The 26,880-nt window shown below is 35.0% G+C and overlaps 1 long non-coding RNA gene across 1 annotated transcript in view; it reads left to right on the top strand.

Annotated features, from left to right (window-relative positions):
• The first annotated feature begins 13,389 nt into the window (after positions 1 to 13,389).
• Positions 13,390 to 26,880, top strand: part of LOC121322647 — a 53,146-nt gene continuing 39,655 nt past the window's right edge. Inside the window, exon 1 of the long non-coding RNA XR_005951067.1 lies at positions 13,390 to 13,496. This is a non-coding gene — a long non-coding RNA (uncharacterized LOC121322647). The remainder of the gene's footprint in view (positions 13,497 to 26,880) is intronic.

The raw sequence follows: 26,880 nt of genomic DNA, 5'->3' as shown, positions 1-26,880 counted from the left end.
CTGTCAGGCAAGTCAGGTCCAATTTATTTTCACACGCGCTGTTTATTTTACACGCACTGTTTTACAGTAATTTTATTCAAAGTAAATCAGGCTTAAAAGGCCCTGCATATCAACACGACACCTAGTACCGCATCTCCAGCCCTGCCCCACCCCTTGTTCTCTGTATTTATCACATACCTCTTCATAGTCATGCATACTGATAAATCATCTCCAGATCACTCGTTTTATCACCAAACTCATCAATAATGCGATCCAAGTCATTATTTTATTAGTATAACATCTCACAAAGCTTGGCAAATGTCCATGATGTTCCTTGAGAGCTGGATGCGGAAGCAGCTCTCTTGCTTCTTTATGTCCGTGTCATGTCTGTGGTGAAGGGTATGTGTATTGGTCAGATCCGGTCCTTTTTTTTTTCGGCTTCTCTCGGATCCTATCGTTCTCACTCGGGCATTGAAAGGTTTTCTCGGCTTGATGATATCGGACTGGGTCCAATATCGGACCGGAAAGGGAAAATTGTAATGTCAGACCCGGTCCAGCATAGGACCACAAAGTGTTAAAATAATGTTCTATAATGTATTGATGTATTTATTTTTATTTTATGTAATTGCTCTATTAAATCACACAGGTTTTAAAATCAGGAATGTTGGTGGCCTGTATAAATGTAAGTATTATATGAGTATCACTGGAACCAAAAAAAGAAAAAAAAGGGTTACAGTTTTATTTTAAAATTGTTGTGGTGTACATATTTTATTATCATTGGCAAACAGGGCTGTGCACATACTGTATATTCCAAACCTCCTAATCCAATCAGAATGCAGTGTTGAATGCTACCCATTTAATAACAGATTCCTGTGAATCCCTGTGGACAAAGCCACCTGACCAAATCCAAATGGAATCCATACAACTGATGTGGAATTTGTGGAATCCTTAAAATTCCATGAGATAATATGGTATATTTTAATAGAATAATAGAAATAGAGCTCAGTAATTTCAAACAATATATGTTTTGTTTTGTTTTCATTTGAAAAAAAAACAACATAAAAATATAACTTTAACACATTTTTAGCACAATATGTTTAGGACTGAGGTTAAATAGTGCCTTAAAAATTAGATCTAACTGATTGATTTTGTAGATCATTAAACCCCTTTCCGTTTTTTTTTTAGAGAGGGTCATTTTTTAATTCATTAATGTAATTATTTATTTATTTATTTTAAATGGGCTTTAAATAGACTTTAAAAATAGTTTAAAACATTCCTTAAAATACTCCTTAAACCTTTGTGAATAATACCAATAGTAATAGTAAATAAAATCATTCAGTAATGCTTTAACTATCATTGCTGTACAACAAAATGCTATTATAAAGCAGTCTGGTAATTAATGATTTGTTTCTACCTTCAAGCCTGTGTGTTAGCCTTGGCTATACAGTCTTCTGTGTTAAATTCATCTGGATGTTCCATAAACATTTAGTTCTGAATTAGTCACACATGTAGATACATATCAGCTCTATGTGTCAGAAGCCAACACATGTGTGTACAGAAAACTGTCAGTGTGATCACAAAGTGTGTCTAAAACCAGCTCAATTCCAAAGCTGATGTGTTCTCAGGATAACCGAACAATAAATATTTAAAGTACGACGGTACTTTTGTTTTAATTGAGACCACGTTGAAAAGCAACACACTTTGATCTACTTTCCTTTTATCATTTTTATGAAGTTTTAAAAAAAATTCAGGAACCATACCTTAACAGCAGTTAATACAACTAGACTGTATTTGTTCTAAAGGTTTAGTGTCCCATATTGTTTTTAAAATAGATGTTATATACTGTAGCAGTATGTTTTACTGTAATAACAGATATAGTATATTTAGAGGCCTTGGCAATGGGAACAAAGAAAACCCTTTCTTTGGAGGAAACCCCTGGTAGCACTGCAAGTTTCTAATTTGTATTATGTTTTCATTTAAGATAACACCAAATCTTCAACTAGTTAATGACGCTTTTACGATACTAATCTACCATTTGGTTTAATCCCTAATACCTTACTTATTCAAATAAATACATACATACTGAGAAAAGTTTGTTAAAATATGGTTAATATGAAGTTCGTAAGCTGAAGAAATCTACTGACAAGAGTAATCTATTGTTGAGTAACAGTGGCATTACTATATTTATTTACAATACGTTCGGAGTTGCATTATCAAGAAACATCTCTAATCTAGTGCTCTAGCAAGTGGGCGAATTCAAAACAAGAACAGGTTAGATTAGAGATGAATCAGTTCAGATATCCTTTGAAGGCTATGACAGGTTAAATCCATGTGACTGACATGTTAGGGAGTGAGCTGTCTCTCTGAAACATCCTTCTCTTGTAATCCTATTATTTGAATTCATTTCATAATGACAAGCATCCTGCTGTGCTATAATAAAAGCATAGCTCGCTGTCGTTTACCATCTTTTTAAACGTTAATTTAGCTTAGAATCTAGCATGATTTTATATATATATATATATATATATATATATATAAAAAGCTGTCTGACACATGTCATGGTCATACATCTATTTTAATGTTTTATATATTTGAGATGTGTTATCTACATGCCCGGAATAGCAATGTTAATAATAGAGAAACTTGAACAAAAATATTATCACTGAGGCAGTATTATTACTGCCTGTTGCCTACAACACAATAAATAAAAAATAACAAAACAAAACATTGACAGTGTCGTATGTATACAGGTCTAACCACATAGCTCTATGAATACAGTGTGAAGTCCCTGCCTAGTGCCCTGTTTCATTTTTACTTAACCATCTAAGAAAATTAACTTATTTTCATCATTTGTCTTCTCAGCTAATGTTGGCTGTCTGACTGTATAGAAAACACATGGCTCATGCATAGATCAAAAGCGTGGAAGACTCAGGTTGGCTTAAATAGGTTGCCTTAAATCTGTTTTGTCTGTACCATTATGCAGGCAGACAGACAATGCTAAGCTGATATGCTAAATAGCCGCTTTATGTAGTAAAATCTTAAATTATACAGTCATTTTACGAAATACGTCACAGACATGACTAGTATTAAAATAACTTAATTTTAAGTTAAGAAACAGTAGCTGAAAACTATTTCAATTTTTAAAATTATTTTCCTTCAATTAAAAACTAAACCTGTATTATCACTTAGGCAGGGGTATGGGATTTTAAATAAATGAATAAATAAATAAACAAATAAATACATTATTTATTTATTTATTAAAAAACTTCACTTCCTCAACCCAGCAAGTGAACAGGGTTTCTTTGTAAACAGCATATTCAATTTTATTGCTAAAATCAGATAATCCAAGAAATATATGTTCTAAACATCGAATCACAGATTTAAGCCATATACAGTACATATTTCGGCCCCCACCCCCACACAGTGTGATATAGTGTAACTCACAATACCCTGTTTCAGTATACAGTAGGGCCTATAAGGTTTTTTGGGTACACTTCCAAATGCATAAATGTTAAGGACACAGTAATTAAACTTAAAAGTCATTATACATGTGTTACATTATTGATGATTGGTACTGAACTGTATTAGTTATTATTTTTTCTAATCACAGAACAGCATGTTAAAGACATAGGACCTACTTTTGACCACTGGGCAAGGCACTAACGCTAATGCAAAGTATAATACAATCTCACCAGTATAATACAATCTACAGTGTCTAATAAACAGACATTTTAGTCCTGGAGGCTATGGCCAGACCAGTGCTATGGTTAGACAGTGATGACATAAAGGACCCCAGATTCTTATCCCACCTACAATACAAAGCCGTAAGAGGGTCTGGTCCTAGTTGTTCTATACAGATGGTGAATATGGACCTGATCCAATGAAATTCAAAACACTCCCAGTCCTTGATTTTTTTTTTTTTTTTCCCCAAGCTTGCCTTGTGGTTACTAAAGCCTCGGGGTGATCTGATGTATTCTAACTCATGTCTCAGTTTGCACACACCCTTTATGTCAGCCTGTCACTACATTTTACACTAATTGAAAAGTTTATTTTTTGCCCCCATTCTTTCTGGAAAAAAACTCCCATAGAAAAAAGAAAAATACTGCTCACATTTGATGGTTGTGAAATTTTATTTCTTAAAGTAAATATCACTGAGCTACCTTAGGGCAGTCTGGCAGTATGTTTTTGATTAGCTGTAGCACTAGGTATATAGGTACGCCTGACTGCCAAGCTGACAGGCTTAGGTCACAAGGGGATGCAGGTTCTTTCATCTTGTTAATGGACACTTCTTTACAAATGTCTGAAATCTACCTGACTACAATCCTTTAAAGTTTAATTCACTCTACATTTAGCTTGGTCATAAATACCATATTAGGTACCGGCAGCATGTTTTATGTGGTCCCAATGGTAGTGGTTTGGTTTTAATGAAGGCATTTGCAACGTATGAGCAAAACAAGTCACATATTTGATGTGATATAGCCGTCAAATTTATTCTCACATTGTGTTTTATACATGGGAATGAATAAAATGAGGGAATTGATGGCCATCCGGTGAAAGAAGCAATGTACTATATCACGTGGGGTAAGTCTGAAAGGGATAATTTGAAACCGGTAATCAAGTATCTAAACAATTTTGTTTCACAGGCAACAGGAGACATTTTATTAAAAGTCTCGCTTATCTACCTAAAATTAGGTTAATTTCATACTAGAATGCAGTAAATTAATACAATTCTATATTTATAAAAGTAGTCATCATTATATTTTTAATATCACAATGCTTGTAAATTTCAGCAGGCAAGGGTGCAAAATGGCCCTGCATTAAAATATGTCAAAACCAAGTGATGTCCCAAGGGCCAACTATTACAGTATGGTATTAAACATTAATCGATGGCCTTTATTTTGATACCAACAGCATCTTTGTCTGACAGTGGCAGCGTTTACATGCAGAAGTCAAGATAGTTTTCCTCACAATGTGTTTGCTGTACTTTTCAAGAAATGCGTTGCTATATTGTTCTGATTTTGGAAAAAACAATCAGCCGTACCAATGCAGATTGCTCAATTCATAGTCATTTAGGGGAGGGGATATTTAAATTTCTGTGTCTGCTTAGTAAGTAGGAAAAGAAGGACTCTGAATATCGTGAGGAGAGCTTCATGCATGACTCTGTCGAGAGGAGAGCTTCATGCGTTACCATGAAGATAAAAACATTTAACGAGAGAAATTAATTGACGTGTTGCTACGCACATTCTGAATTATGCCGTGCATTGTTTGTCTGGTTACCCTTCAAACACACACACACACACACACACACACACACACACACACACACACACACAAAAAACACACACACACACACACACAAAATAGAAATCATGTTACTTTCATTTTAGATTAAAAACTACTTTTGTTTTTACAGTTTTGTATGTACATAAACCTGTTTACACACTAGTTTCTTATGATTCTTTTCATTTTTTTTAGTAGTGCTTTATATGTAGTAAGTTAGAAAATAAACCTTTTTATGTTTAATTGTTCATTTAAATACGACGTTTCAGCTGTGCAGATGTTTGATATGATGTGCTTGAATAAAAGTTTTGAGTTGTATCTGATAGTTTGTCTTTCATTTTAATATTGATGCTGTTTAAAATGTACCGGCTCTTGTAGGCATGAGTATAACCGCGGCAGCTCTAGTGTTAAAGTAGTAGTAAAATCTAGTGTTAAAGTAGTCCATAAATGTACATTTGTGTGTGTGTGTGTGTGTGTGTGTGTGTGTGTGTGTGTGTGTGTGTGTGTTGTACAGCCTTTCCGCTGGAGATTACGTGAGATTAAGTCAGAAGAACTGGATCTTGACTGTTGAAATCTCATGAGCCACAAGCACGACTCCTGATCCAGTTTACATGGGTTTTTACAACTATTTTGATTGTGAGAAAGCGATTGACCCTGCTCTTAAAGACGCGCTGCCAAAAGGACATGCTTTTGCTGTTTCATGATGTTTTCGCATGACCATGTCACAGTCATGACTGTAGAGTTGATTTTCGGGTGCATGTAAACCTTGTCTTTGGAAACAAGATGTAGGAAGTGTCTGTCCAGTAGCTTCTCAAATTGATTTAGCCAAACATATTGTGCCTATACTGAGACTACCTAGATATTGTGATAAAAAAAAATGAAGGTTGATAAAAAAGGTTATTAATTGGACCCCCTCTCACCCCCCCCCTCATGTATATATCTATATATATTATATATATATATATATATATATATATATAATATATATATGTCCCTAGTGTTCTGGCAGGCCTACTAAAAGGTTACACCATAAAACAGCCCCTCTGGTGGGTGGTAAGGTTGTCAACATGTTGTATTGCTACCTAAAACAATTTTAACTCAAAGAAGAAACACATTTCCTACAGGAAAGGTAGAATTAAATCCCACTTTCAAAAATCTGAGCAATACAGTGGAAAATCAACATGCTTTTTTAAGTCATACACTTTTTTTTCCTTCAAACTGACAGTATGAATCCACTCACTTAAAATAATATAGTAGGCTATAATGTGCGTGGTTTTTGTTACATTTAATGTAAAAATATGTCAACCAGCAATGTAGATCAGTAGAAATACTGTATTCTTCTTCATATGACTAACTGAGAATCACATGTGTTGATTAAGTGCGCACATGATACTTGTACTAGTAGCATAGTAAAGCCCAATGTATTGTTCTTCCTACATTCAAAGGTTACAAATATATTAAAAAAAAAAAACCACTAAGCTATTACACACACACACACACACACACACACACACGCAGATTAGAAATTAGTAACAGCTTAATTTGTTTTACGTTGAGTAAAAGAAGTTTTCAATGTCAATAAGAAAAATTTTTTTCTCTTCTAATGTCACAATAGAAAACAAAAACATGATTATATTGTATACAGAGCTATTAATACACAGATGCAGTAGTTGTATTCTTATTTTATTATTTGAAATGGAGAAGGCTTTGAAGTCGCTTTGCAGTACATTACCTGAAGTGATCTGGCAGACTGGCGGTAATAGGGTTTTGTAGGTTATTGAATGATTGAAATGTTTCACTGTAGGATTAAAGAGTTAATGTCATCTAGTTTCATAAACTTTGCGTTTTCTCTTGCTCTGTCCCTCCTGGGATACACAAATGGACATAATTCCTCAGTAGTACAACTGTTTCCATCAGAGGAAATGCATCTGAGACTATTATAATGTAGTGATGAAATCCAAAATGTTGCATTGCCATCTTTCTGAAAGTGAATAGAGATTTTGTTATGCCATTCTAGGTGCACTAATAGCTCCTAAAGTCCCTTGGAGTATCCTAATGTGCATTTAATGAGCTGATAGTGTACAAATGACAGGAATGCAAGGGTGAAGGTGATAACCTTTTTTTTTTCAGTTTCTGAAAAATGTGATTTTATTCAAGATGTATAATGTAACAGAGAAAGAAGTCTGTTTTGAAGGAAAGGGAAGAAATTCAGTATAAAAAATTGTCATAAATTGAAGTGTACTTATTCACCAGTCAGCCGCACACATTTTAAAATAGTTACAGTTTCAAATTTCCATACACACATATTATAAAACGTGTATGATACAGTGCACTGCATTTGCATATAGACATTCAATTCTAGGTTTCTTAATAGGTTTTATTTATGGGAATTGACTTACAGAAGATCGTGCTAGGTATGTGATTAAAGGTGTCATAAATAGTACTTCTTATCATAATTACATTGTCATAAGCCACTTATTGTTTTACTTTTGATTGTTTTGTTTTCCAGGCTTTATTTTTTGGTGAAGTTTTTTTTTTTTTTTTTTTTTCCTATGCACACCTTTATAAATGATGCTTTGTTGTCAGGTAGAGAATTATAACTTGTAGCATAGTTTGTGAACAGAGAGAGAAAGCCAAGTACGTTCATCAAGTTTGTGTTGTACCGCAATAAATTGACTTCAACTGAGTGAAAGTAAACAATAGACAGGGAAACAAAAAGACCTACAGTGAAACAATAAGAGATGTGTAAGACTGATGTTATGCAAATGATAAGCAATAGCCTTGTTTTTAAAGTAGGCTATTGCCCGCTATATTAAAGCAGCTTTATAAGCTCTCTTCTAGGAAGAACAGAGTTCTAGTATTTTATTGTTTATACTGTTGACCAAGTACACTTCCTTATGAGTATGTGAGTTCCAGTTAGTCCCAGCAGGAGTTGCTGTTGGTAACTTGGTTTATCTGATCAGAATGTACCACTGCATCCAATGTTTCTAAGTACAATTCCAACATTTCCAACTACACAATAACACTGTAATTATATTTTGACTGTAACAATGAATCTAAGAACATCCGTTGAGGTCTCATGGTTAGATTAACAGAGCCAAGATATCCTTGGTTTGAATCCCAGCACAGCCATTGACTCGGTCCCAACTTCTTGTAAAAGTAGGCAGAAGTAGGGCCAGACTGAAAATGTTGCATCTTATTTCTGTATCTTAGTTAGACTATATAATATAGAGATGATACGTAAAATAAATAGATTTCACAGGAACACGGGATTATTTAAGATAAGCAGAGCCCTATATTTGGGATATATTCTAAACATCCTCTTTAACTTGTTTGAAACTTCTATTTGTCACTTTGGCTTTAGTGAAATACATGTCCAAATTTAAGAGGTTAAAAGGTGGTGTTGTAAATACAGCAGGCAGAAAAGCTGCTGTGCTGCATATAGTCCCAATGCATCACTTTAAAATAACAGCTTTTTAAACAGTAGTGTGTTTAGTTATCTGTGCTAATAACATAAAGATGCTTTTGAATGCCAAAGGGTTAAAACATTGTAATATTGTCTGTACAAAATCCACAAGGAAACAACTTAAGGGTATTAAAAAAAGCCCTTGAGTTTCTGACAAACTGTAAAATGTGTTTAGAAAACCCTTTTCATTGCCAGGCAACCAGGAAAAACATATCACATATGCTTAACAACCAGCAAGAACATACTTTGTCATTCTATAGATTCTAGGTCTGGTCAGTCATAATGATATATTGCAGCTTCCAGGAGAGACAAATACTTATTTACAGCTAAAAAAAAAAAAAAAAAAAAATGTTAATAAAAAAGTTTTCCTATGATAACGAAAGTCTTCAGTAAATTGCTTCAATAAGTTTTTTTTTTTTTTTTTGCCTTTACTGATTTGAAGTAGATGACTTGGTTAAAGTATCACTTTCTTCAGTATTTTGTATGTATGCATCAGGCATATTTGCTGTGTCTGTGCTTTTGAAAGCCACAACCCAACACCCACATCTGTTATTGTTAGTACCTGCCCTAGGTTCAAACAACTCCCTCTACTGGTAAATTAGTGATATATTAAGTATGCAATTGTCTGTTTCAACACAGCTGATGATGCAGATTTTAGCTGAAAAGTGCGGACACCTGAACCCACGTTTCAGTTTGTTGCAGTACAGGTAAGATAAAAAAATAAAAAAAATAAAATGATCCACGTACATCTCAGTCATCTTTCAGATTTTATGCCATTTTCACACTTCCAGTAAACTGGGTGGCATGATGTGTCGTCTCTTGTACCTGTTTCCTTGCTGAATTTTAGAAATTGTCCACAGAGCAATTTAAGTGTAATATTATCTTATTAGTGGAAACACATCCCTCACATCTCTTAACCCTTTCATTTCCAATTTTTCCATTTGTGTTTCACATCCTTGCACAGCTACATTTTGATATAAGTTTATAAAAATGTAATATTGGGGCACCTGCTATTTAAAATGATTACATTACAGGCTTTTAAAAGACTAAAATGACACTGCTGTGACAGTTAAAACAAAAAAATGTGAACAGTTTGCATATAAACAAAGTTGTAGTGCTGCAGCAGACTAAAACCAGCTAAAACCAGCTTTCTATGAAATGATATAGCCCTAGGCTTCATTTAAAATAAACCAATCACAAGACTTCAAACACCTGCCTGATAATACATAACCTTCCCTTCAGAGAAAGTTTCTCTCTAGTGTGTCTCTCGTTTACTTGCTCCCCAGCAGGGTCCAGCAATGCTAATGGACTCACAGCAGTCCAGCCTAGTATAGTTATTCCAGGCTTAATTCAGTCATTAACATTTCATTAATGGACTTGGCTACTGGTTTCCTGCATTGTTGCCTGGTGATATTGATGAATGCCTCAACAGAACAAGCTTCAACTTAAGGTGGAGGCTTCACAAGGTTTTATGCCACTATACACAAATTAATATATGTATGAGTATTCTTTTTTGTTGAGAGTAATTAAAAAAAAAAAAACACGCTTTTAAAGTAAATAAAGTGGCTTCATTTTTTAAGGTTGCATGATTCCTAGAGATCAACCAGCCTGTGATGCTGTGAACTGAAGGAGCCAGCAAAGTGCTTTAAGAGTCAAGGGAGCTAAGAACTGCTACAGCACATGTTGCATCCTAATTAGTAAAGGCAACATGTACACTAGATCTAGAAAATCATATATATATATATATATATAATATAATATATATTTATATAGCTATATATATATATATATATATATATATATATATATATATCATGTATTGTTGGTACACGTGTATATGCAAAAAAAAAAATATAAACTTGATAACTTGTAAAATTTTAATTAATTAATGGTATTTTTTTTCCATTTGAAATGTAACAATGTAAAACATTATTTTTCAGAAATTCATATTGCACTTATATATATTATATATAATATATATATATATATATATATATATATATATATATATAATTATGATGAAATGTGCATGTGTTACAAGAATTCTGGTTATCCATTTACTGTATAAAGTCATTATGTTTGGTTAAATCAGTGTTTAATTTAACTGTTGCTTGCTGCTTGCTAACAATGTTAAATCATTATCATAAAACCCGCCCTTATAAACATTTACCAGGGTAAATGTGCACAGTAATCTTGTAGTTTTCCCATGCATTTCCCAAGTATTACCATAGTTTACCATGGTTTGACATATTTTTAAATACACTTTACCATACCTCTCTAGGCTTTATAATGCTCAACTATACTTTACCATGATATGTTCTATTTAAGCAATAGAACCCGAAGAGGGATTTATTGTGTAAATAAATGTCCCATAATAAATTACAAAAATAATTTAAAAGATAATCAAGAATAATGTTTGCTGTCAGCGGCAATAATACAAGATTAACAGGATATTAAATATATTAAGGATTAATATTTTATTACTATAACTTTTAATTTTATTTATTTAGCTAATAAATGTTAGGATCTAACAGTAACTTTAATATTGAAACTTACACAAATACATGAGCAAGCACTCAAATCTAAATAAAAAATAATAAAAGTTAGCAGTTCACAAACCACTGAACCATTTTCTAATACATGTTGCTATGCTTTTACTATGGGAAACTATTATAAGGGAATATACAGGTTCTGCCCTCAAAGGATTTCATGTAAAGAGGACCACTTCCACAGGCATAGCACTTAACATGTGTGCTTTATGGAAAAGTAGTATTCCATGTTTTTGGGTCCACCCAATGTGGATACACTATTCTGTATAAGAATGTAATTATTGTATCCATCTACAGTATGTCAGTTGTTTCAAGGGTTATTCTGGTTCCACCCAAATGAAAGGTATGAAAATCATATGGAAACACTTATTTTTAAATGTAACCAAAGCTGATAGTCAGGCCATGTGGGTGATAAATGTCTTGAGTTATCAGCGGTGCACATGATATATGAGATCAACCAATAATCTACATTTAGTTATACCATATGTTAGAACAAATGCTGCCAAGCAATTATTTCAATACAAGGACTAAAACTGTTGTCATGATCTTCCAAATTTCATACAATTGTGTTCTAAAATAATAAATACTAAAGGAAGGGTCAGCAGCTAGCTGGCCAGTAGATAGAGGCAATTTTAATGAGCTCTGTCACTGGTAAAATGCTTGCAGGTGTGGAACACTTTCCTAATCACTTTAATATGTCTTTAATATTTCACTTTGTAAAACAGATGCTGAAATAAATCACTGCTGACATGATGATCTTTGAATGGACACCTCAATGATGACTCATTAAAATTAACCTGCTTGGAATGTGTTCAATTGCAAATTCCAGTCTCTCAGACTTTTACTGGACAACATTTGTGTTTGCGAGTGTTTTTTCTGTCCTTCCGATAATATTTTAAACCTGCCTAATCTGGGGGTAATTTAAATTCCATGACACTCTTTTAAAGAGGAATAGGGATCTAAACCCCAATGTCCAAACTTAAACATTAAAGTGTTTATAAAACTCTGATCTGGCTAATTTCCCTTTAACCTTTATTCTTCAGTTGTGTGAAAACCAATGTAAACCAGATATTGTATCTCAGTGGTCACCTACAGTATACCTACTGTTATTTTATTTAATCAGTCTGTATCTGTATGGGTACATTTAGAATGAAAAAAGGCTATAGTGAAGCGTGTTGACGTCATCATCACATCTTGATTTGTCTAGCAACTAAATTAAGATTAAATAGACAAAACACCATTGACACGCAGCACAGGTTTCAGCAATATTTTGTTGAAACCGTCGAATTTTCATCCATCAATCAGGAATCGCCGTTGCAGGGCGCTATCACATGTTTGACGGCTGCTGGCCATTCAGATAGAATGAAACTTTAGCACAGGCCGATGTAGTCATTTCCTTATCCATAAGCTTTACTTCATTACTGTGAAAAAGGCAGCCAATGATCATTCTTAAAAACATGTGTTCATACCTTCAGTCACAACTGCAGCAGAAACATTTATAGCAGTAAAGCAAACTCGAAACATGTTCCGTTATTACCACAAACCAGGAACCATTCTTATATAAAATGTATGTGATCTATCTTCCTAAACAATGGTTTGTTAACTGTGATAGTGAAATGAAATTGCTTGAATACAAACGCCACTCTTAAATGACCTTGAAGGTACTTGATTACCATGGAAAATATTTTAACACATAGCCCTAGAAAAACTATTATGCCTAAAAAGAATCACTGACATAATATTACCAATATACAATACATGTACAACAAGGAAATGGTAAATAACTAAGTATGTAAAAATTATAACTTAAAAAAGCAACAGTGTCTGTTTAATTGTTAAATGACATGGAGGTGAAAGAACAGCAACATGGGCTCCAGCAATCAGCCTCCTTCAAAACACAACATTGCTGCTAACAAGCCATGTATCATATCCCGGTGGCAGCCCCAAATACTGTTATAGTCTTTTCAATGTTATTTGAAAATCATATGCTTTCATTGCTGGTTGCTGTGGAACACAACTCATGCCCTTCAAATGTTCTGGCTGTCTGGAGTTATTTAGATAGGCTCCCAGCTGTAATACACGTGCCAGAACAACGACACCAGTAGCATGAGAAGATTGGTTCTATAAACCGCTGACAAAATGTCTCTTGGACATTTCAGCGGAAGGTAAACAAAACAGCTGGTTCTCTTTGCCAAGCCAAGGCCCAAAGCAGGCATCTTTGCGTGAGTATTGCCAACTGTCAGCAATTTAAAGTCGTTTGAACAGTTGTTTGTCCCTGCATAGAACCTGTTTTGCCTTTTAAAACTGGCATTGGAATAATTTTGCAGATTTTTTTTTGTTAAGCAGTATTAGATCTCTTTTCATCATTGAAACAAATAGATCAAATATACTATCCATCTTATTGGTATGAAGCTTTGGTGACTAATGTTGTAAATAGAGTGGTATCGCTGTAAAAAAATCAATGAAATGGTAGCAACAATACAAATGGTTTTACTACTGAAGTAATTAGCTGATTAATGTATAGCCATCATTTAGGTTTAGTCTATTGGCTAAACTTATGTTCAAGAATGTTGACATTGATAAATAATTTAGTGAAAAAAAGCAGGTGGTCAGCTTTGTCAATATCATATAGTAAATCCAAATCAATATCAGCCTTATATATTATAAAAGGCATTTGGCTGGCATGAAACAATTTGATTTCAGTAAAAATCTGAATGTTTATGTCTATTGATAGTCAACAATATGTCCTTCATAGAAAACAATCATTAGACGTGTATCCTCGTCTCGTTTCTATAGCAATGTATTTGAAACCTGGCTGGCAACCTGGCTTAACATTGGTCCTCTGGGAAAAAAATACATAAAATGGAGCTGAGATTTCAAAATGTCCCCAATAGATTATCAGAATGGTTTAGTTTTTGTCAGTTAGGCCTGTTTTAACAGGCTTTTAAATAAATAATTGTCTGTGTTATTCATGTTAAAGTCAGAAATCCAGAAATCTCATTTTGAAGCCAGCCATGGATCAAAAACAAATAAGCAAAAAAAAAAAAAACCTTATCCTTTCTTTTTTTTTTAAGTGTTTGTTTTCTTTTTTTTTTAAAGGATGTACAGCTTTTTTTTTCTACTTGGATACTTGTAAATGATATTAAGCATTACACAGCTGAACAAATAGCGTTTACAGTGCAGTTTTATACAAATTAATGAATTGTTAAACAATGCAAAATCACCCAAGTGCAAATTCAGCAGGAAATCATGTAATAGTTCATACGTAATAATAATTTATAAATGAAACTTCAGAAAACGCATTACCAATTACTTTCAAATAATTAAAAATAATTGCAAACTGCAATTAACTGCAACATTTGTTTGTTAATTTTTATGTAGGCCAACATTACACTGGTAGCAGTCACATTTGTAACAGTTCTTTATACCCTTAGCAGTCAATGCTTACTCTTTGAAAAATGTGGGAAATCACCCTTAAATAACCAAGGCCAAGGCACTTATACCATGGTTATCCACATTTTGTTTCAATGTGCTTTGCCATATCTCTGTGAATTTTTACAATGGTTACTTATGCTTTGCCATGTTTTCACTGTGCTTTATTACATCTCTTTGCTTTAACTATAGGAAAGTTTTATATGGGATGTGACTTTTGAAATGTACCTCTTTGCATACAGTATGCGATATACAGTTGAGGTAAAACTCTTTAACCACTCGCTATCGTTAGATAAATTGTAATTTAATCATCTGTTGGAGATAAAGTCTTTGCTATAATGAACTTCACTTGGAGAGGAAGTAAGAGAGATGTGAAGATTCTGAGATTTTACGCAGGACAGATTTTGGCACTGAAACCAGCATGAAGCACTATAACCACACTGAAGGATTCCAGAGAAAAAGATGCTAACCATCTGGTTACAATGAACACGTGTGACATGGGGAAACAGGAAGTAATGGCAAACATATGGTAATGTTTGCTCATTATTTACCTTTCATTACAGCTTTCTTGCCATGCTAAGAGAATGGAAATCTTTTCCAGCCAAAACAGTATACCTTTTCACTTTTAAAGGCACACTGTAAAGTGTATATACAATACCACCGCTAGAACTGTTGCTCCTGACTGTCAATCAGTTTGTGATGTTTAATGGTATATTTTATATTGTGCTATATTTTGCTGTGGTCCCGCCTACCGAGGGATTAAGTAGTCACGTTCTCTTTTGCTTCTCACAATCAGGTAGGTATACCTAACCTCTCCAGTTGCATGATTGATTCTTTGTAAAAGAGCACTCACTTCGAGTTTTCTGCTAATTCCCTGCAATTTATTGCTGGAAGTCGGCTTACCACTTCAGAAACTCGGCTTCTGAGGACTGAGCTGAAACACTGCGCAACTGCGCTCCATTTTAAAACTTCTTATTTTAACAGCTTACATCGCTCTGTGATTGTAGTCTGCTTTCTAACACCACAGCATCTGCTGTCTGTATTTTACTCTGCTTTATGCAGCTAAAAATAATAATAAATAATAACAGCAACAAGAGAGATAAGACAGATGCTTCCTCCACCAGGTCCTGGCTCTGCCCCACCCATTGTCGAGTCGACGCCGCTGGGCTGACTTTGTCTGCTCACTCGGTGTGTGGGGGCCAAAAATAAATAAATAAATAAATAGATAATTTTGTATACCCTACCCTCAAGCTTCTGCCGTGTGTGAGTGTGTGCTGCTTTAAAAAATGAAAATACATAAATAAAGAAATAATATAACGTGTGCTTCCTCCTCTGGGTCTGATTAGCCCACTGTAGAGTTGATTCAAAGAGAAGGGGCGACAATTCTTCTAGTGGCCCCCAGATGGCCCAGGAAAATCTGGTTCGTAAATATCTGCCAGCTGCTGCAAGGCCAGCCATGGGAGACCCCACTGCACATGGATCTCCTTCGTCTGGCGAGAGACACCCTCGCACCCAGAGCCGGGCAAATTCCAACTATGGGTCTGGCCCCTGAACGGCACTGTCTGTCCGCCTTAGTGCACTTAGAAGCAGTAGTTAGTACAATGCAGAATGCTAGGGCCTCCTTCACAAGGGCACTGTATGCCTATAAGTGGAGATATTTCCAAAACTGGTGTATGACCAGAGGTCATTATCCCATCTATTGCTCTATAGCAACTATTTTACAGTTTCTGCAAGATCGGCTAGAGGGGGTCAGGTCCCCCTCTATGCTGAAGGTGTACCTAGCAGATAAACCTGCATGCCATATCCCTATTGACTTAGTTTCCCTGGGTGCTCATATCCGGGTGACCTGTTTTCTAAAGGGTGCTCGGCGGCTAGGGTCCTTGATGTTGCACGCTCACACCACAAAGATTAGTTCGGTGGTAGCGAGACGTCCCTCATCTGCTGTCCGCTCAAGCTCCCTCGCAACAGATTTGATATACTTTCCCAAAAGTATTGTTGTTGGTCGTCTTCGAATTGAAAGGGAACAATAAGTTATGGATGTAACTCCGGTTCCCTGAAAGAGAAAACGACCAACAAACCTTGCAAGGTCGCATCACTCGCATTTGCGGGTTTGATGCAAAAGAGAAGTTGATCTCCGCGGAGTGACTACTTAATCCCTTGGTAGGCGGGACCGACAACGTCACTCCCCGGAGGGGCCTATCGTGAGCTCTGACATAAAATGCTCAGTAAATGCCTAACTTGTGGCAGGCATAGCCCAAAAGTATTGTTGTTGGTTGTCTTCTCTTTCAGAGAACTGGGGTTTCATCTGTAAGGTTTTCATTTCTTAAACAGCACATTTCACAGGGTAATATGTTTGGGTGGAGACTGGTACACAACGTCCCAAATAAACTCTGATTACAAGATGAAACAACAGAAAATATGGAAAGTGCATTCATTGTTTCATGTGTCATTCATTTCTAGATAACGAAAGCCAAAAAATGACACAACAGCGTCACATGCAAAGTTAAACATAACCTTGACCTAAGGTCTGTTTGCATTACAAGTTAAAAAGCATGCTCCATAACTCCCTGTTGTTTGTTTTCTTAATCTTGTAAATATTTGCAGTGTAAATACATGTTGTATGCTGTATCCAAATATATTATTGTGGTTCTATCAGCCAGCATAACAGTATCTTAAACTGAATTGATAAATCCAGATGAAAACAAATATATGTGTGTATACCTCATCATGAATGACAGGAACGCATAAGAGTCAAAGAAAAGACTCAGCCACTCTATCTCTCATTTTTATAAGCACCCTATGTTGCCCTAGGATTATGTCTGAGTCAAAATTAATCAACTCTACACTTTAAATTCTAATTTAAGGAGAAGTATGTATCCTGTACTAGAAAAAAGCACATTCTATAGTGTTTTCATTGCAACTTATATAGAACAGGATTATCTTTCATTGCAGTTGAACATGTTTACAATTTAACTTCTAAACAGATATAAACATTACTATTTCAAAATAAGTGCAACTTAAGTAACGTGCCTGTCACATGCTCACCGCTTTGAAGCTGCAAATTAGTGATGGGCAAGAACAGTAACCATTTTTCAGAAAGAGAATGACCTCTTTCTAATGGCACATTGTGAACATCATCTGTCCGCTACATCTAATTATGTGAATTGCATAGAGTAAAAAAAAAAAAAAAAAAGAAAAGAAAGTGTCTTAAGGCTGTTTAGGAATAAAAGGGACCTTAAATGCAGAGTACTTTGAAAATGACAGATCCCTCAAAATACCTTCCACAGATACTCGTTCCATTTTTCTGTGGCTTATGGCTTATGTCATCTATTTGATACAACTAATTATGGTGATTTCATGCTATGAAAGGCACTCAAGCCAGCAGGACCATTAAAAGAAAAAGAAAAAAATTCTTGAGTGTCTCTGTTTGGGTCATAAACAGACCTTTTTAAACAAGGAGTGTTAAGTCATATTCAGATCAGTAACAGAGACACTGTTGTGCTAAAAATACAACAAAGACCCTGGAGTTATGGCAATTTCTCTACTTTATTAGGTCATTTATTAAAAAAGGGTATGAAGGGAAGTCTTTCAGTGGCAATCATTTGCATAAAGCTGATGTCAACATTGAGGAGATGACTTCCTGCCTTTTGTCCGACAAGCTGGGAATAGAATTTAAGACTTGTTTCTGCCAGTCTGTTCCTTAACCTACTGTGCCGAAAGATAGGGAGCAAAACTAGCCTCTTGCATTACAGTGGCTCCTGTTCCAGAAAGTATTATGCCTAGCGACAGCTATTTCCCCCCTCCCCTCCGTCAATTGTAAGATGTATTTTTATCCCAAACAAGACAGATGACATATAGGTAAATTATAGTATTCTGGAGGTAAACGAGATATACGCTAAACATATGTGTACAAATGTAAAAATTTACCAGGTCTATCTGGAATTTGTTAGGAAAATCAACTAACATTATCAGTATTGTTTATATCACTATATATGTATATGAGTGTGTGTAAAGGTAACAGCACAAGAGTTGCATTTTGCAAAAGCAGGACATGTTTGTTTCGAGTCAATTAGATAATTCAGTTTGATAAATATTAATACTTTCTCTGTATTTGCAGCAAAGGTGTAGAAACATCTAGCAACAGCTTAAGCTGTATGACATATAATTATAAATCCTTCTACAGTTATTCATTAGTAAAATAGCACATTTCAGACTCACACTGATGGGGCTTTGATAATACAAATGTATTTACAAAGATGTCCCTGGGATATCAAAAAAGTACACATGTTGTCCTGAAAAAAAGACAGAACAAAACTAACAGACCTGTAATACAAGCAACCCTTAAACAAGAACTTACCTAACTGAAAAACTAGAACACAACTACCTAACTGGCATTTACGTTCGCAACAAGTGTGGTGAACTAGAATAGACCATTCAGCCCATTAGGGTTTGCAATATCTACTGTGGTTGTTTCTTGACTGACCACAGTATTTTAGATGCTAAGTGTAATTTAAAACAGATACAGCCAAAATTATGTAAAGTGTGGTACTGGAACAAATCACACACATTGTTGGACAATACTAGTGACACATTCAGCTGTCCATTGTAACAAATAATGGAATACATATTTATATTCATTATTAAACATATTGTACTTGGCAGGTAAAAAAAAAAATGTATTAGAAATGAAAACAAACTGATATTTTCTTAATTGCATTAATAGTTACACAAAATGGAAAATTATTAAAATATAAATTGTGTATAAAACATTCCTTTATGAAAAATACACATCAGCAATAAAAATGGTATACAGCAACACGGAGTGAAAAAGTTGTTGTGACTGTATAAAAAGGTCTGGTTGGTTCTTGAGGGGGATAAAATCAATTCTGTTTATATAAAATTTCAGTTAGCTACTACTGGCATACATGCCCCCCCCCCCCCCTGCCATTCTGTTACGAGTTATGATGTGTGGATGAAGGCTCTTTCCCATGCAGTAATGACTGTATACCAAGATTTCAAGAGGCTGTTCATGACAATCCCATTTTCTGTGTAATTTCATGGTTGTCTTCTTGAATGAAGATATTGGCTGCTCTGAAGCAGGAGGTCAGACTTTCCTGCTCCATTTCAGTATTGTTCCGGAGTATGTTTCCTTTCAGTTGATGAAAAGTAATTCATCATTTACACCCCTGAATTCTGCCAGAATTTTTTTTTTTTTTTTTTTTTTTTTCAACTTTTTTTTGTCCCTGTGGTACCTAAGGCTTGTGAAATAGATAAATAGCTTCAATACAACACCACACTTCAGGTCCTGGGAGCAGGTTAGGCCTCAAAGGCCCAGTGTTGCCCCTTTCTCATGATGGAGTCTGTCACCTTTCTACCTCTGGAAGTCAAATCCTGTCGACGCAGGCATCTTTCAGGATCCCTGAAGTGGCTTTGGCACCCACTGGGGCATGTGAGATTAAAATTGTTTTTTTTTTTTAAGATCTGTCAAGTTCCCTTAAGAGACACAGTTGACAGCCTGCAGGCCTCAACCTATCACAAAGCAGTGGATGTGTAAAAGACACCTAAGGAACTTCCTTTGAGAGGCCAGAGGGCCGCAGACTTGTGACACATTGAGAGGGTGCTGTTGCTAAGAAACCAGCCTGTATTAATGGAACCCTTTCCTGCCAGTCGGCCTCTTGATTGATCTCCAAGATGAAAATTAATTGACTGAAGGCTCCAAAACTTTTAATTGTATTTATTCCATCATCATTTCCTATTATGCAGTTTAAACATCAGGGGATACAGTAAGTTCCAATTTTTTTTTAATGCTATCTGATGGACTGTCATTCACTTAAAATATGGTAAAACTATGAAAAATAGCAACCGTTTAAAATCTTTTTTCCTCTTTATAATACACAGATTGAATAGTGGGAGATTGCAGCTCATAATATTTTACGTCTCACCAGCTGGTCACAGTTGGTGTCCAGTGTCCAATCAAAAGGGCTTTAATGATGTTAAGACAGCAATCTTGTCAGACTTAAAATGATAGTCTGATCATCCTTGCTTGTCAAGACACAGGATTTCATATGGCCCTTGTGAAATAGTTTATTACAGTTAAAATCTACTTATGCAATCATTTATGCACTTCTGGGCACATTTGCAATATATTTACATTAGTTTCACATTAGCATGTAAATATACCTAGCATATTTTAGCACAACCTAAAGACTTTACTGGGACCAACAAAATTTTAGTAACTAAATATTGTATTGAATTGTATCATCTCGCTGATTAACCGTATGGATCCTAGAAAAGATACGTACAGTTACCTAATGTCTTATACTACAGGATTGTCAGTCACAAGCAGAAACAGCAACCACAAGGCTCATGAGTGTGTATCTGATGAGTATATATATATATATATATATATATATATATATATATATATATATATATATATATATATATATATATGATTTCATTTTCTAATGTTAAGAGTCAAATATACATCTAAGCCTACATATAACATGGCAAATAGCCCTCTGTAAAAGTGTTGATCTAGTTTCTAGAATAAAATCAGTGAAACAGCAAAATTAAAAAAAAAAGCATATAAGTATGCAGTTGAGATATTTAAATAACTTTGACTTACGTAAACATTTATTTACAATACATTATCCAATTTTCTACTCAAGTTTTAGCTTTATTTGCCAAATTTTATATAAACCTTATTCATACCCATCATAATGATAACCCATCCGTCCCAAACACACACTGTACATACACACACACATCATCACAACATATTGCAAATCCTTGCCTTCAAGCAAGTGTGCACCCAGGTGGCAATGGAAGTGCTGGAAATCATAAAGGGCAATAGCTTGAAAAGTTGGTTTGCATGAGCAAATCATGCGTGCATGTGCAGAAGAAACATTTGTGTGCACAGATGGATTCTAAAAACAGCCATACTTATAAAGTACAATTAAAAGTCTTGAGCAATCTATTTAAGAAACAATCTCCAATGACAATGGTTTACCATGTATATATATATATATATATATATATATATATATATATATATATATATATATATATATATATGATGCACAAAAGAAACGCAACACTCAGGTCTAATGGATTTAATCAAATATTTAATTTTTTTAATATTTTATATTTAAATGCAGACATCAAAAAAAATCACAGACAATGTAAACAAAAATACAGATCAAAGAATCATAAGTTTCCAGTATGAAACATGACAAATTATAAAGTTAGTATCTGGTATGACCTCCCTGAGCATTAACACAATCCTGGCAGCATTGACACATAGACCTGATCATCCTCTGGATAGACTGCTGTGGTATGTTCCGCCCCTCTTCCTGTGCAGCTTCAGCCAGCTGGTGAAGGTTGGCTGGTCGCGGTTGCCTCCTGTGGATGGCACAAGCTATTTCGTCGCACAGATGTTGTATTGGACTCAAGTCAGGAGAAAAAAATGGCCAGAGCAAGACCTCGACGTTGTTTTCTTGAAGTTGTGCAATTGCCTTGCTAGAAAATCGACTCTTCCAGATTGGCTTGCAGGAAAGGAAAACTGTTGCCTCAGAGACTTCATCAATGTATCACTGAGCAGTAAGGTTGCCGGTGTTCTTGTGTTAAAGGAGATTCCTCCCCACATCTTAACACTTCTACTGCCCCACCGGTTGGCTTGAACAACGCAACAGTCAGCACATCGCTCACCACGATTTCAGGATATGGCCTGTCCAATACAGAGCTGGTTTCCTGGTTTCTCTGGATTAGTCTGCTGATTGTTAAAGCAGAACATCTCATTCTCTGGGCAACTTCTCTCACAGAAAGTCCACCTTCAATCATGCCAATAACAACAAGGTGATCTGTATTACTCAAACAGGGCATGGGTGTATCTTTCGCTGTTTTTGCGTTAATTAAAATCATGTATTTTCGAATGGCTATTTATACAGATTCTTAATCAACTCATTTTGGCAATTTTAACACAACTCAATTACAAACACATTCAAACACTGAGCACCTGGCTTTTTTTATGAAATCACATTACTTGAGCTTAGTATTTTATTATCCCTAGGAACAATACTACTCAAACAATCAGCAAACCTATCTGCTCACTATTTAAAATATAATTAATATTATGTATGTTCCCTAATGAGCTATCGATGTAAAACTTAGACTGTCGTGTTTTTTATTGTGTATCAGTCACATATATATATATTATATATGATAATATATATATATATATATATATATCTATGATATCTATATATATATATATATAACAAAACAAAAAGACGACGAGAACTATATCGGTTGACTAATAATCGTCCGTCAGGCAATTTCGAACGTGGTGGTCGTGTCCTGCACTTTTATGTCACAGAATTTGGTCCCACAAAATTGGTCAAGTATAGCTAGGTTATCCTTTTCTGCATTACTGACTCATTTCATACACTAAGTGCTTTACCTTCTGGACCATATTGTGAAAGCTACTTGAATTTACTCTCTCACCTCTATAAAGTGTCATTTCATCATAATCAATCAGATCAACTGAGTCTCCAGCTCAAGTCTTTAAACTCCTACAGTGTATCCATCAAGGGGTTTAGAATACATAACCTTTTAAGCTCCATTGTCAATGCTCGATTATCATAAAAAGATGATCCTTGAATATTATGGAGATGCAGTACATGTAGGCATAACAGTGGTGAAAACGGAACGCTGAACCTGAAAATGGTGACATCGTAGATAAAAAATATAATAACCCTTTTATACCACAACAAACTTTGGAAGGGGGTGAATGTGTTGGGGATGTATTTTCCCAGAGCCATTGATATCTACAAGACATTTTAATAGTGGTGACCAGCATTCCCCACCCCAGCTAGGTAGTCTTTCTTCGTTATTCCCCACTTAGGTGGCTTTGGGGAGGGGGGATACAATCCCACAAAAGAGAGATATAAAAAATGTATTACTTACTAATTTTCCACAGCTCCTTTCATCATTATTCAAAAAATCAGTTTTTAATGCAAAGAGTAGTTCCAATCATGTTAAGGTTTGCATGATTCAGATACTATCATAATTACAATTAGATTACATTACGGCAATCAGAGAAAGGGGATCGTTAAGAGAAAGAATATAAATTGCTTTAGTTTTACAAGTACTGAGCTAGCAAAAATTTGAATTAATCTCCATTTTAAAATGTTCTCTCTTGTAGAACTGCAAAGCACGCTAGTTTCTTCTAAACCATCATTAAAAAAAAGGAAATTTTCTGTTGCCTAACCCAAAATCTTGATGTAATAAATATATATTTAGTTAAGAATCTCCATGTGTATTACTCTGCAAAATGTTGAGGTCCCTTTGCATGGAGGAACAATAGGCATGTAAAAAAAATGTTCAACTAACTGTTGTTCATTGCCCAGAAATATAGTTTCGCACACCTGAATATAAAAAAGGCTCAGTTTTTTTATTCTTTCTAGCATCCTTGGGTAGGATTTCTTTGAGTAGGAGAGGGAATCCTTTACTGGTCTGGAGTGGAGGGAGCTACAGAAAGAGGAAAGTGAAATGAACAAGTATTTCAAATTTTGCAGCTCATAAGTATTTGGTTTCTTGTGTATGCCTTCTTGACTGATGAATGTGGGCGATTTATTGTTTCTCTCTTCCCTTTATTTCTGACTGGTTGGGGCGTTTATTATTTTCAGTTGTATTTTTACTTAACACAACATGCAAAGTAACTTGATGACTTTTAAGGATAAATGTGTCAAGGGGCAGAAAAAACAACACCTTTTTTTATAATTTGAACTCCAGGTTAAACAAGTTTCCATTCCATTGTAGTATACCTTTTCCCCAATCAGAATTTCGTGTTGTAATGTGTAAGTCAGTGTGCCTGTCCCGTTTTGGGATATATTAATATCTTCCTCATTGACAGGCCTACATGGAGGGTTATGTTGAGGTCACTGTTGAATGAGAGAATTAACCATCCTAAATGAAAAGAGAAAGGATTTTGGTAGCAATATATTAGAGGGAGCCTTTAGGCAGTAGAACTAGTCGGAACAGGCTGATGAGCTGAATCTATAATTTTCAAGTTCCTATTCTAGCACCAGCAGCAAGCCTGAACTCTGAACTCATCCAGGATGATCCGCGGCTGCTGGGTCGCTCATCTTTCTAAGATGAATAGCCCCCTTTATGTGGGCAACCCCAACCTCATGCCTTTAGCTGCCCTACTTCCTTTTTCTATGACTCAAGCTATAGTACAAAACAGCCAGTGTTGTTCGTCAGACTCAAGCCTCTCTTTTACAGCTCTGTGAAGCAATGAAGGATTGAACAATCAATAATCAAGTGAAAAAAAGTTAAAGTGTAGATTCTAGTCATTGTTAATATCAAAAAACATTATAACCGACAACTATCGGCAACACAAGCACAAAAGATGAATTAACTTGGATTACTGATTTAACAGTAAAACTAAGGTTTTCTTTGTATTTATTTTAATTTAGAGTGACCAATTGTTATTTGTATTTATTTTCCCCAAATTTGGAATGTCTAATTATGTATTTCTTCACAACTAGATTATGTAAATATGGGAAGGTGAGGAAGCTTAGTACAGTCGAACATTTTTTAGTGTTTGCCCCTGCACATTTTGAATGCAGGAGAGATTAAAGGTCACATAGAAGTTACAGTTTTTGCTTGTCATTATATGTCATACTAAATTTAAAGGGGTTTTAAAGTTCAAAGACTGAACTATTTAAAATGAGAACTCTACAGCTATGGCCACAAGTGTGGCATCACCTTATAGAATTAACTAATTTTACTTCATAAAGTCCAGTGAAACCTGATGAACAATGCTACATTAACATATTGAATTGCATAATGCTTTGTAGTTTTCCACATACTTAAAGAAAAACTGACAAAAATTTTAAAAAATGTGACATTATGTCTTCTGGTAGACATTTCTGATATCATTTTGTAGTTTCTTTGATTATGTGATGTTAAATAAAATATCTACATTATGTTCATATAGTTTTTTTTTTGTTTGTTTGTTTTTTTAAATGATGTCTCAACCCTAAAATCCTAGGTGATGCAAACCTTTTGGCCATAGCTGTAGTGTTTAGTGTCTGGTTATTTACTCGCCAAGTCTACTACTCTAAACAGAATGAATAAATGATCACTATAGGAAAAGAAAATCCCTTTAGAATGCAGCCCTGTGCGCACAGGTTCAATAAGCTTATTAATCAACCATTTGGAGGGAGTTGAGATATTATGAAAAACAGCCATGCCCTTTGTTCTGTGTCTGTCATGGCACTGGATTCTCTGACACAACGCTACAATGCATGACGGATCAAAGTAATTAAGGTTCCAACCATTTACCTTTCTGTGTTTGGTGTCAAGTCTGCTAGGCCTCAGCTTTATGTCCATTATTGATTTTTTGCTAGTTTCACAGCATGGTTCTTTAAAGTAACAAAACAACATTTTTAACAATGAGCTTGAATAACAATGACTTCTACCAAAAGGATATTAACTGGCATATCTGTAAAATTAAAACTGTACATTGGATCTAAAAAAAAATAGTAAATATTTTATTGCCGTTTAATTATTGTTTTTTTTCATGCCAATTATATTAATTTCCATTGTGTCTCCCTACATTTCATACACATTGTTAAAAGTAAATCTGATTTGTTGTGTATTTTTAGTATTTTGGGTTTGAAATATTTCAATTTCAACCATGCTCTTGGGTGTTGATGTCTGTGGTGTTTACCTTGTAAATACCTCAGGCAAGTAATACTATTGACTAATTTTGAAACTAGAGTCCAGCAAGTATAAACAGGAGGTACCCTGCTGAATCCAGGATACAAATATAGTTTATATGGTTCCTTAGAAATAGTTGGACAGTCAAGCTCTATGTGAGCTAAACTTAATTGTGTTTCCCAATGGGGAAAGTTGGCAGAACACAGCAGCATAAGAAATGTTAGGAATGAGAAGAAGCTGGACCATTGAGACGTGTCACTTGTTAGTATTGTTACCCCCGGAACAGACTCAGATTGTTCCTTCAATAACTCCCAATGTTTTAGCTGCTACCACCTTTACCATGTTTTCTGGGTCAAAAGGGGTTTCCTACATTCTGTTCTGTTTGACTGTAGCTTCTATTCATGTCTGTAGCTTCCTCTACATAGTCTTATTTTATACGCTGAA

Source organism: Polyodon spathula, chromosome 11, assembly GCF_017654505.1.
Source record: "Polyodon spathula isolate WHYD16114869_AA chromosome 11, ASM1765450v1, whole genome shotgun sequence".
Lineage (NCBI taxonomy): Eukaryota > Metazoa > Chordata > Actinopteri > Acipenseriformes > Polyodontidae > Polyodon > Polyodon spathula.
The sequence above is the reverse complement of the archived record's forward strand: the minus strand, read 5'-3'. Positions and strand labels throughout refer to the sequence as shown.